Source organism: Nothoprocta perdicaria, unplaced genomic scaffold (genome assembly GCF_003342845.1).
Source record: "Nothoprocta perdicaria isolate Ctin4 unplaced genomic scaffold, notPer1 scaffold_238, whole genome shotgun sequence".
In the NCBI taxonomy this organism is placed as follows: Eukaryota; Metazoa; Chordata; class Aves; order Tinamiformes; family Tinamidae; genus Nothoprocta; species Nothoprocta perdicaria.
In genome coordinates, this window is record NW_020455464.1 from 543,191 (window position 1) to 556,247 (window position 13,057).

General features: G+C 37.1%; 1 long non-coding RNA gene across 1 annotated transcript; it reads left to right on the plus strand.

The window, feature by feature from the left end:
* Positions 1 to 10,668: 10,668 nt before the first annotated feature.
* On the plus strand, positions 10,669 to 12,715 carry LOC112947571. The gene is made up of 2 exons (XR_003249440.1): positions 10,669 to 10,763; positions 12,606 to 12,715. It is a non-coding gene; the product is annotated as an uncharacterized LOC112947571 (long non-coding RNA).
* Positions 12,716 to 13,057: the final 342 nt, after the last annotated feature.

The window sequence follows — 13,057 nt, forward strand, 5'->3', positions numbered from 1 at the left end:
AGAACTGGCAGGAGTAATCTCACATCAGCTAATGATTTTATCATCTCTCCAATCTACAGATGCCCTCTAGATTTCATTTCCTTCAGATGATTGTCTTTCTCTGAAAGAGAAAGTATTTGTAAGTGATGCAAGTTAGTGATGAGGAGAGAGACTGTAATATACTGTAAAACCATTATCTATTTTTTAGTATCTATCTTTTTTTTGTATTCCAACAAGTTACAAATTCTAGTGCTGATGCTCATCCGTAAGATTTTGTAGGCTTTCCTCAAGGGTCTGCACTGAGATATCACAGATGGTTGTAATGCATGCTTCTAAAAATAAGAGACATTGTTTTCTCTGTGTGTTTAGCTTTCAAGTTTGGCATTTGGGGTGGTGTGCCTTGATGCTCTTCTGTATTTCAATCAACRTTATCAGGTACTCTAATAAATATTGTAACTTCTAGCTACACAGCTGACCTTGCCTTCAGGCTTGAGAACGTATAGTCGGGCTTCTGTATACAATTTCTCAGTAGCTGAGAATCCTTAAGAAGTGGTGTTCTTGAAGAACATCTCAGCTATAGTCRGTTCCCTGGTAGAGAACCAGCTGTTTTTAGCCTATAGTGATGAATACAATAAAATATCAGTATTCACACAGAAGCAAGACAGATATCATGAAACAAGATAGAGTTTCCGTTTTGAAACCCTGGCTTATCTTGCTAAAACTATTTAAAAGAAAATATTTTTCTAAGCAGATTAACAAAGAGGGATAAAAGTGATCGGAAAAGTGTGTAAAACAGATTATAGTGGAGAAGAGAATCTATAAGTCTACATATACTATGTATCTACATATGGTARTTTTAATGTGTTATTTGTCTTCTGTATTGAAAAAAATACATTTCCCTTAGCTAATAGAGAACTATGTACTTTCTGAATCCTGCCACATGATTGCACTGTTGCATAAAAACCATTGCTCTGCTTCCACTTAAAGTTAGAGGCAGAACTCCATTTCTCTGAGCCAGGATGTATCAACTGGTGCAAAACTAGCAAACAAAAGCTCTACACAATGCATAACAGAGGCAAAATGGAGCTGTGTTTTGCCATATTCACTATTAAGAGTAGCCGCATATTAGAACAAATATATTTTAGAATAAATGTAACTGATGACCTTARCACTTGAATAAGCCTTATACTAATCTCTTTCCAGTGGCCCTGGAAATTCATATCTGTGTGTTTCATAGACAGTTTTTGTAAATTTCATCACATAGACTTACATCTTTTACCTGTAAGTAATTACGTGTGTGGAGCTTTGTTATCTCCTTTGAGGCAGAAGGTGGCACTAAATGCACTTTTGCCTTCATGTAGTCACAAAGATGGCAAGACATTTTGCAGTGATTATGTTATCCACAACATGTGAAGTTTGTTAACCACAAAGATTAAGCAACTAGTGGAATATTCCAGGGGAGAAACACACGGTCCATACATCAATTCACAAAGGGAAGGATAATCTCGAAAAGGAATAGGAGTGACTATCAGATGAGACCAGGTATTTTTATGTTTCTGTATTATACCCTAATCTGGTGTATGTACTCTGCCTTTTATGTATACTCTTAAACTGAAATCAGTATTATTASACTATAAATGGACATCTAACGGCTAACATCAGGCAAGAGTAATAGGACGGAAAAAAATGTATTAATTACTTAAATTACTTGCTGCCTCTGTCTTTAATAACAGATAATATTCATGTACTCACAAATGTATTGTCAGAAACAGAAGTATTTTCAAAAAGCTATATGAAGATTCACAAACTGAAAAACCTTCTAATTCCTGTTTAAGGTTTTCTAACCTTTATAAAGCTGTACCTTTTTTTTTAAGGGAAGGAATCATTGTTCTACCACAGTGAAAGAATCGTTAAGCTGGCACATATTTTAATATGTGCTTGAGTACCCTGGAAGATTTGAGTGCTGCAGGTCAGAAGTTGCCTATTCAGGATGTGAAGAAAGAAGAACAATTTCTACTGCAGCAGAACTGAAATGCTGGTTAAGAAGAAAAATTAAGTATATGTATCTCAAGAAGAAAACTTAAGTATTTCTCTTTCTCTTTATTCATTTAACATGAACCATGAAGTAATGTTATGTGCTTGTTTCTCTATCGATAAAAGAAAATCTAAAGCATGCTCACTTTCAAGTTTATGTTACCCTTTACATACCACAAAAAAAAAAATTTGTTCTTTGTGCAGCACATCCACTTAGCATCATTGTCTTGTCCTCCTGTGTAATGTGAGTTATTAATAGTGGCTGATGAACGTGCTGTTGCCTCCATTCTGCATCTTTGAGATCATGCCTTAAAGCCAGAGGTCCATCAGTCTTCTGCTGCTGACGGCCCCGCGGTAACGCACCGGAGCAACTCACAATGAGCTCCATGAGGTGCCTGAATCAGCATTGCCAGCAGAAAAAGTTTAGCTGTGCACCCCCAAAACTGCATATTCTTTATGCTGCTACAAACTTGTAAATAAAAGTAACATCAAACTCCAAAAGCCCTGATAAAAGTTATTTACCCTTTTGTGTCGGTCATATGAAGTTTCTGTTTTATTAGTTCTGTTTTATTGGTTTTAAGGAACTGAGTTTCTGGCAAGTGAAGAGGATAAACAGTCTTTGAAATGTTCCAGATGAATTCCCCTAATCCTTTCATCCTCTCACACATCCTGCCACCGTTATTTAGATCTTCTCTTCGTGGAGACAATTCTACTTTTTATTGGTGGTGGCATCCTCACTGCCAATTAGTTATGTAAGCTGACTGAAAACAGGGAAACAGTCCTTGAATTCTACACTTTAAAGACATTTGCCTCTTTTGAGCTCACAAAGATGTTAGCTGTTTTTATACCCAAAATAGTCCAGAGCAGTAAATAGTTCTGAAAAACTACCCTGTGCTTAAAATAAGTCTTTCTCAGGAGCTTAATCTTGAAGTCTAGGTATAAAAATAATTATTTTATAACTTATTCTAATACATCAAAAATCCTCTATCCAGCAAAAAAAGACAGAAACAAATATCTATTTTTTTAATTAAAATGTTATGACTCAAGAAGACAACATTGCATTATGGTTTCTTTTCAGAACTAAAGTAGAACATCTGAACAAATTTGACTTCTTGATTCCAGATTGCTACTGAAGTTGCCTCCAGGAGGTAGCTAGCTACTTCTAATAGCACTGCTAAGCCATGCTSTTATTGAATGGCACTGGGATGTGATGGAGTTTATTCTATTCTAAGTTTTTTTCTTTTTTTTCTCTAATTTCTATGTTTAATATCTCAATTACCTACCACCAGCTACTCTTCGTTTTTTCCATAATGCTGCACTGAAGTTACTTTTTATCAAGTTATGATAAACACAATGTTCTCCACAATTTCCATTATGATTTTATTTACCACATGGCAATGAAACACAGAATAGGCAGAACAAACACAGAACTCTAACACAGGCTCCTGAGTTGCACAGCTGATCTCACCTGTTCTCCAGTGAACTGATGGTCTGTGCTGACCACAGTATATTGCTCACACATCCTTAAAACTTCCCCTGTTCGCACTTTTGTCTTCATTTAAAGAAAAGTTAGAGGCAAGCTCAGTGACATGGAGCTACAAGTACCTCCTGGCTGGTATCATATATAGGGAAAAAATAGGTTAAACTGTGGAACTTAAAGGTAGAACGTAACTGGACATATTTGCCTATGGTGGTGTGAGTGTCTGAAATTTAACTTCTGAACTCCCAAGTATTAGTTTGCTACTTGCTAGCTGCAATTGGTATGGCACGGGASTGTTTATAAATTTTGATAACACCTCCTTAAGCCTCTAATAAAGAAATGGAACCACTGACTAGGAGGTGGTTCACACATTGTGTTTTCAAATATAGGTCATTTAAGAATTTTACATGAGTTAAGAGTTTAGTTTCCCACCTAGAGCTTTTGGAGCTGACTATAACAGCTGCTGCCAAAAAGAATAAATTGTGTAATGTGATCTTAGGGCTGGGAAAGAAGACRAGGGAAGTGGAGGAAATCCTGGAGATCCAGAACCTGTGTCAGCACAAATATTGGGGTGTTCAGGATCCTTGTCAATAACATCCAAAAGCAGTAGYTGCAACAGTAGCACAGTGAGGACTGACCCATATTTTGCCTGATTCCCAGATAGGCAGAGAACTCTGTATGAGGAAGGAAAGTCCAAATCTAGTAAATATAGTGCTGTGGGCAGGTGCGTGAGTGAGTGAGTGTGTGAAGAAATCAGGTAGGTCAAAAGCTCTAATCTCTTTGGTTCTTCAGTATTCCAGTATGCAGATCCACCCTAGGTTGTCATTTACCTCGTCTCACTCAAGACAGAAAACTAGGCAGCACAAACAGGTTAAGGGACTATCCCTTTAGTCAAAAATAAAGCCTATTGGGATCAGACTTAAATTTTCTATTCAGCAAGGCATTTCAGTCTTTCTCTTGTATTCAGCTGCTCTGAAGAATGTTTATGAATTCATGAAACTTCAAAAAAAGTATCTCCTCAGCCAAGCTTCCTCCTGTTGTGCCCTCACCAGATGCGGCCAAAATTATGCAGCAGGTTCAAAAGTTACTAGAAATACAAACAGASAGCTCAATTATATAAGCCTCAATTTCTCTGAAAATCTATTTAAAAGGCATTTATCTTCCCTAATAATACGTTACTCTTAGTCTTTTCTGTGTAATTTAGTAAGACACAGTTGCCTTACACAAGCTTGCCATTATTTAAATTGATTTTTTTGCAGTCATTCCAATATCCAGCTGCAGATCTGTAATTGCTAATTGTGCTAATAGTATAGAAATCAAAAAGTATTTCCCTATTTTGTTGCAAAAGAGTGGAGGGAAAATTCCGATATATAATTTTAATAGCAAAGAGAATTTGAGAAGCTAGATCATTAAAAGTGTGGAGAGAAGCAGTATCTCAAAGATCTCCATTGGCAGATGCAGAAATAAAGGTGATTGCAAGTAGAGGAAGTTCAAATCTGTCTCCAAAAGACTATTATTACATATTAACAGAATGCTTTTATTTCTCACTTTCCAACGTGCTGTCCTGAGAGAGAATGGCAGTAAATTCAACCTGTACAGTCACTCGAATATGAATGTCTCCTTTAGTCAGAAGAGAATATTTCTCAATATGTTCACAAAACCAGAAATTATACAACATATATTATATCTCATTGTGTCAGTGTGTGGTCTGATGACAAGTAAAAAAAGCTTTGATAGTGTCTAGTCAGTTCATAAACTAGACATTGAACACAAATATAGGATGGTACCAAACCTACTGTTCCATTTCAGCAGTAAATGATAGTTTGAATGCTGTTCAGAATGGGAAATACCTAGACAGGCATAAACTTAAAGAGGATCCCTTTTTTGAGTAACCTCAAATATTAAGTTCTTGAGTGTTTTTATAAAAGCTGTAGGAAGGTACCTTTAAAATATTTTAAAATTGAGCAATCTTCATTCTTAACCATTTTCATGTCAGGTCAACGACTGTTTTCTCCATCTATCTAGGGAAAACCTTCCAATTATTTCTAAACAGGAGATTACCCTCTTAGGATTCATTGAAATTTCCTGTATTTCAATTTATGCCTTTAATTTTTTTTTCATGAGATACTGCTCAGAAATATCTGCCTCTGTTTTCTTTACATCCTCTCATCTGGTTTTATTACACACTGATAAGGACCCCCATTTGTCCTTCTGCAGTCTGAACAACCCCRACTCTCTCAGCTTTGTTATGACAGAGGCTCCAGTCCCTTGACTGACTTTGTGGCCCTCTGCTGAACTCAGTCCAGTAGGTCCATTTCCCCATGGTACAGAGGACACTAGGACTGGACCCAGCACTGCAGGAATGGCTCATCCATGTTGGGCAGAGGGGAAGGATGACTTCCCTCCACCTGCCTGCAGCCCCATGCCTATTAAAGCCTGGGATACTGCTGGTTTTTCCTGCAAGGGCACACGGCTGGATCACGGTCAGCTTGTCGTGCATCAGAATGGCAGTTTCCTATCTGCAGAACTACTCTCCAACCTATCCTGCTGCATGGAGTTATTGCTCTTCAGGGGCAAGAATTTGTTCTTCCTTTGCTGAACTTCACAAGAGCCCTGTCTGCCCATTGTGCCAGCCAGTCACAGTACTTCTGAATGACAACACAACTAACTGGTGCTTCGGTCACCCCTCCCAGTCCTGAGTTATCTTCAAACATATAGCAATATGAATTTACACAGATCCTTGTCTTGGAGATGGGCAGAGGAACCTCATGAGGTTCAACAAGGGTCATGAGGTTCAGGGTCCTGACCATGAGGAGGCACCAGAACAGGCTGGGGGGAAACGTCTGCCGAGCAGCTCTGCAAAGAAGGGCCTGGGAATCCTGGATGACACCAGGTTAAGCAGTGCCCTCGTGGCCAAGAAGGCCAATGGGCTCCTGGCTGCATCAGGAGGATGTTGGCAGCAGSGGCAGGGAGGGGATCCTGCCCCTCTGCTCCGCTCTGGGGAGGCCAAACCTGGAGCATTGGGGACAGTTCTGGGCTCCCCAGGACAAGAGGGACATGGAGCTTCTAGAGTCCAGTGGAGACCCTCAACAAAGTTGAATAAGAGGCTGCCAAGTGTGAATGTGATTAATTTATGAGCCTGAAATTCCCAGTGTAACATGGATAGCTGCAAGAAGCCTTCTGCCATTTCTGGCCTGATGATGATCATGGAATCACAGAATGGTTAATATTGGAAGGGACTTCTAGAGGTCATCTAGTCCAACCCCCTGCTCCAGCAGGGACACCCAGAGCACGGGACACAGGGCAGCATCCAGGAGGAATAACCCCAGGCCCCAGCACAGATTAGGGGCTGACCTGCTGGAGAGCAGCTCCGCAGAGAGGGACCTGGGGGTCCTGGTGGACACCAAGTTACCCGTGAGGCAGCAGTGCCCTCGCTGTCTGGAGCACTTCTCATATATCGAGAGGCTATTGAAAGAATGGAGCCAGACTCGTCTCAGTGATGCCCAGTGACAGGACAAGAGGCAGCAGGCACAAACTAAAATAATCTGAATCTGAGGAAGAGCTTTTCTATGACACTGACAGAACAGCTCTCCATTGAAACAGGTTGTAGAGTGTCCTCTGAAAAGTGTTAAAAGGAATAAAAGAGTATTTGGGGCAGAAATGCCTTCCTTTTAAATGCTTTCTCCACTTTTTAGTTTTTTTTTTTTTTTTTTTAAGAACAGAGGTTTCTTAAAAATTTGTAGACTTGGCAGCAGTGCTGACATAGTTATTAATACATCATTAATCTTCACTTTTTGGTAGAAACATTTAGAAATTTTCATAAGCTCCTGCAATTTCAAATAGAATGAAAGCTCTGTTGCACAGTAAAATACAGCTAGTCAATGACAGTTTGGAAGTACTGTGAGAAATAGATAGGCTACTATAGACTCAGTTTACTCCCATGTATGTCTTTAGCATGCCATGTGAACAGGATGTGAAATAAGATAATGTTGCTTGCTGTATGCTTACATTAAAATGTTCTCAGAATACTAGAAAAGTTCTATACTTTCCAAGAAAAAAAGAGCATTAGTCTTGTTATGTCAGTTTGTTTCATTGAGCTGCTAACTATATTAAAATTATGGTTCACCTTAATGTCTTTGGGGGGAAAAACGATCTCAAACTGAAGAAAAATATAAATTTCTGATACAAATATTAGTATTTATTCAGATAGCTTACATTCATAATGAAAATATTGCACAAAGATTTAATCCATATTCTCAGATAATTTTAAGTGYGAACCATCTGAGACTGCTTTATAGCCAGTATTTTATATCCAATATCTCCAAAATCTGAAAGTCCTGTTTTGAACATCAAATTGAAGGTTTTCAGTCATTTTCCAGAAAATATTTATGATAAACTTTCTGTATGATCACTATTTGTGATTGAACTTGTCCCATGCATAAAGGTAGCAGTACAACAGATTCAAGATTAGAACTAAGCATTTAATTTTTAATTAAGACTTTTTCCTGGTGCAGTCCTTGCCCCAATTTTATAACTATTTGAACTGGTCCATTGGACGTTCTTTGCAAATGGGCTCGCTGGTAAAAAGTAATTGTTGAAATTTACTTTATGATGCATATTCAGACAACAGCATCTGATACCATTTTCCATCCTTTCTAATCTTTGCTGCAAACAATAGTAGTTATCTGAAGAAGATTATCCTTTTATTTTGGAAAAAGAAGTATTGGAGTCTGTGCCCTCCGAACAATAGGTGGATATTTGCCTTGTTATTTTCCACACCATTTTCTGACATCTCATTCTAACCTGTAGCTGTGCCTAGKGCTGAGGTCCTGAGCTGTTTCTGCATTCTCTAGGGCAAGAATACAAACCTAAATGAGGAGAAGAGACGGAGAAGAGGGAAAAGGAATTGTCTCAAAACTCTTGAAAATAAATAATAAAATTAGCTACATTAAAGTAGCAATTGCCATGATATTACTGTGCTAGGCTGCTTTACTGAGGGTAGCTAAGCATTCACGTTTTTTTAAGATGAGGCTAATTTTGCAACCACAACATGGAGGAAATTATATGCCACCCACTTTTCAAGAACATAATCTGAGATTTTTACTCATGAAACTTGATCAACTTCTCAGTTCCTTCCAAGTTATTAATTTTATTTGTTCACTTCAACAAGCTCTTCAGGTTTCACATACTTAGTTAAAAAAAAAGTGTGCTTTTGTACACTATAATCTTTTTATTGGCTGTGACCGCATCAAAGCATACTCTTATTGCTGCCACAACTTTTTCAATGATTCAAGTCAGAAAAGTAGACTTTGGAGAAACTTGATATTCCCCACACTCAAATGTTCCCGTAACTGTACTCTGCGCATATTTTTCTGTTTTATAATCTTTACTATGGAGTTAGCTTCTTTCTTCCCAGGTTTTCATGCAGAATTAATTTCCTAATCTACATTATCCAGAGGAATTATTTCATTAATCTTCTACCATTAAACTAAAAGCTCCGTTTACTGTTGAAAACATCTACTGATTTTGATTTAGGAAAACTTCAGATTTAGAAATGCTAAATGACATAGCTAATTATAAATGAGCAGAAATGTACTTTAAAATCTACTGTGAATGTTAAGATAGAAGTTGACTCTAACTTGGATGTGCCTTCAGTATTTAATGACTTTAATCTACCTCCAGTATATCAATTACTATGATTTTCGTAGCTATTAATGATTTATGTTACTAGCTACTCTACAGTAGTGTCAGCATATCACATTATAATGTTCTTGTAACAARTTCTATGAGATCAGTATTTTTTTATGCACTGTGACCATTGTGATCACAATAAAATATTACACTTCAACCTRGATTGCCGTCTTAAGAGCTGTTCATATGACATACAGTTTACTCCTTGCAACCTGGATTCATCTGCTCTTTACCAATAACATCTCTGCTGCAGTTTTATGACATCTGGCGCCAATGCAGTTTTTAAAGGACATATAAAAAAGAAAAAGGCTCTGTCATACATTTTTCATCGTGTTTTTCCTGTGCTGAAATGACAGCCCTCTGTCATTTGAAATGTAGAAACATGCCTACATTTTTCTAACTGCATGGATGATAGCCAAAGATAGAGATTTCAGTGTTTCCCATTACTTTCTAAGTTGTAAGTGTATCTCTTAACAGAATTATCCTATGCTTCCACAGACCCCAGTGAGGACTTAAGGAACCAAGRCAGACATTTTCTAAACTAAATGTAGGTAGTATATAAAACTTTTTTGATATAATGTACAAATGCTAGGTAAAAGCTCTATTCAGATTTGCTAAATCTTGATTGCAAAACTCTCTGATGAAAAGTGTAATTTTTTTTTAGAGAGGTTTCATCATTATCAGGTTACAAAAACATCTTTCACACCTTTAAGTATCATATTCCAGGTTCACTGGTTAAAAGAGGTTTAATGTGTATAAAAGGAGAGGTGAGTGAAGGGACAAGAAGATAGATAGGTRGAAAGATAAAGCGCAGTGAACTTGCCAAATGTGAAGGAAAAAAAATGATCCTTGTATGATAAAGATGTCATTTGTCATTTGGGCCTTAGGGGCGAAGAGATGCAGCACATCTGTTTTAATCAAGTTGGCTCACCTAACAGAGGCAGTCCAGCTCTGCACTTGGAGCACAGTGTAGGCTCAAGGCCCATTCAGATGATGAGTAAATTTTTAGGCATTTAACCTGTTAACTGCTTAATAGCTAACTGCTTAATAGAGATTTGAGTTCTCTGCAACTGAAGCTACACTTTGTGTTTTAATCTGTTGTATTCCCATAAAGCCATCATATACCCATTAAATATCCATGGAAGAAAGAATAAAAGCAGGCCTTATTTAAGAAATGATTGTGGAATATTTTTAATAATACCTCTTCAGCTTTTTGATGTCATAAAATATCCTGATATTCATGCAGCACCACAGGCACCACATAGAAATACTGGCTAAAAATAGGCATAAAATTCCAGGGAAGACAGCTTCTTTGGCAACTTGGAGAAATAACAGTTTAAAAGTTTGTTTTAAATATTTCCAACATGCATTGAATTCCCTCACCAGCTAGAACCACAAGTATATTGATACTGATGAATTTTCACTTGGTAAAAAGACTAGGTCCATGTCAGGCTTTTCTTCTGCTCAGAGGTTTGGCTTCCTGCCACGTCTTCAGGCAATAAATTGGTTGTAACAGAGCTGCTTTGAACACTGTGCTGAGTAGAAGTATTCCAACCAAGACAATAACAACCACCATAAGGTAAGCAAGAGGGGAAAATTCAAGATTTTATCSTACACTTATTTGGAATATGACAAATAATGATTTTTCAGTTGATTTTAAAGTTTTCTTTTGAAGTTTCTCTCTTAATCTGAACTTTTGTCTAGTTTACAGTCTGTAGATTTCTTAAAGGCTACATGATCTGAATAAAACCTCACTCATTTATTAAAGATAGAATAATGGTATTGCCTTCAATTTTCTGTTAAATTGTAACTGATAATCTTTGACTAATAAGATTGTTGGTTTCTTTCCAAAAAAAAAAAAAAAGAAAAAAAAGAAAAAGAAAAAGAAAAAGATCTCTTGAGATAGTCTTTGAAGTACTATGTCATAAATGTGCCAGTGTAGTGTCAGATAATTTTTGGATCATGCTACTTTTAGAACAAACTCCAAAGGATTTAAATCCTGTTGCCAGGTATTGAATTTAATTTGCTTTTTGGTTTTATAATCACATGTGTGAGGATTAGTGGATGAAAGAATGATGTCTGAGAATAAAAGAGGGCAAGAAAGGTTGTTTAACAGGTTTTCTGTGCTGCCTTCATAGAAATGCATCAATATAGTTTATGTAGCAGGAAAATTCTTCAAATTCCCTACGCTTTCCTAGACAACCTCTTGCTGTTAGCCAGAAATGGGCTCGATTATATCTGAGTTTGGCATTTAAAGAGTCAAAGCTGAGCTTGTCTACTTCCCTGGTACTTACCTCAGATGTGAAAAATACAAAAAAGAAATGAAACAAAGCAGACAGGTCTCCAAAGCAAATAGTGGTGGTACTAGGTTTCTGTACAAGAACTGTTTGCAGATCTTCCCAAGCCCCCTCAAATGGTATATATCTAATTCAAGAGCAGAAGAAACTGAAGAAATGAGCTGGAAAAAAGAATAAGGAAATAGATGTAAGGCATCAAGTAAAAGTGAAAATAAAACTGCAAGAGTAGGTGATATCTATCATAGTGTGAAAGTAAGGGGTTATTAGGAGAGAGACATTTACATTTCCTTCAGAGTTAAGGGATGTATAAGGAAGTTACCACAATGAAGCTTGACAATGCATCTTTGACATTTATTCTAGAGAGTTTGTATTTATTTTATAGACCTGAGGTGCAATCTTACTGTAAACACACTTGCATTTCCTCCACTTTAAACTTGTGTGCTTGTTCAAATAACTCTTAATTCAAAGCAATCAAAATTAAGTACAATACTTTAGAATTTCAAGAGTTGTTTCCTGTCTTTCTCAATAGCAAGTTTTTCAAGCATTTGTCCAGTCCAAATAATATGCATGAGAAAATTATTTTGAACAGCCCTGCCCTCTTGAGGAATTCTTCAGACTCTTAGCTTACAAGCTTAGCTTGTAATAGTTTTCCTTCTTTTCTTACAGAGGTGTAAGAAATGGTCTTTCCTTACCTTCTTACAGAGGTGGGAGAGTATAAATAATGCAAGACTAAATCTGGGTGATTTGTATTACATTGGCTCTTTATAAAATCAAATTTTATTTCATTAAGTATTTAAGACTAATGTCAACTTAAGCTGGCATTAATAACTGCCGTAAATGAAGGCCAGACCCAGGGACGCTTCCCTGACTGCCTCYCTAGGTGTAAAAGTCTAAAATGTTGATCTTCAGGATCAACACTTTGTTCAAGTGCCGTCAAGCTGGAATTGCACTTAAATTTTCACCAGATGTGTTCTACGAGGGAACACGTGAAATGGGCAAACAAGGGGCTTACTGCCTRTTTTCTGGGCATCTCTAGGTTTAACTAAATCTTGATGCTTTGTTAACATTGTACACCACTATTTTGCAAGGTCTACAGGCCTGTACTATTTGCCCATCCCTTCTAGGCTGTGCATTTTCAGAAGGCAGCTCCTAGACAGGACCTGAGAAAAACCCACTTCTTTTGCTTAGCCGTCAGTGGAAAAGTAGCCTCAGCAGGACGAGAGATCACCTTTTCCCTTCTCACTACAAGGTATTTAATATTTGAAAAATGAAACACGACAAATATATCAATTATTTTTAACAAAGATGTTTCAGTTTTAAATGGCATAAATGAGTATTYAGTTATATGAACAGAACTAAAGTCAGTGAAAAAGAACATTAGTTAGACTTTCAATTCAGTAAGAGGAAAATTGACAGGGAAAGAAGTCTTTCATCTCTGTCATTTCATGTAACTATTTAATGTGAAATCTGAGTGAAAATTCTGAAAACAAGACTAGAAGACAGCCCTAAAAGTAATTCACACATTATTGTAATAGAGTCAGATTTCTGTGACCTAAAATGGCATGAAATTATTCTG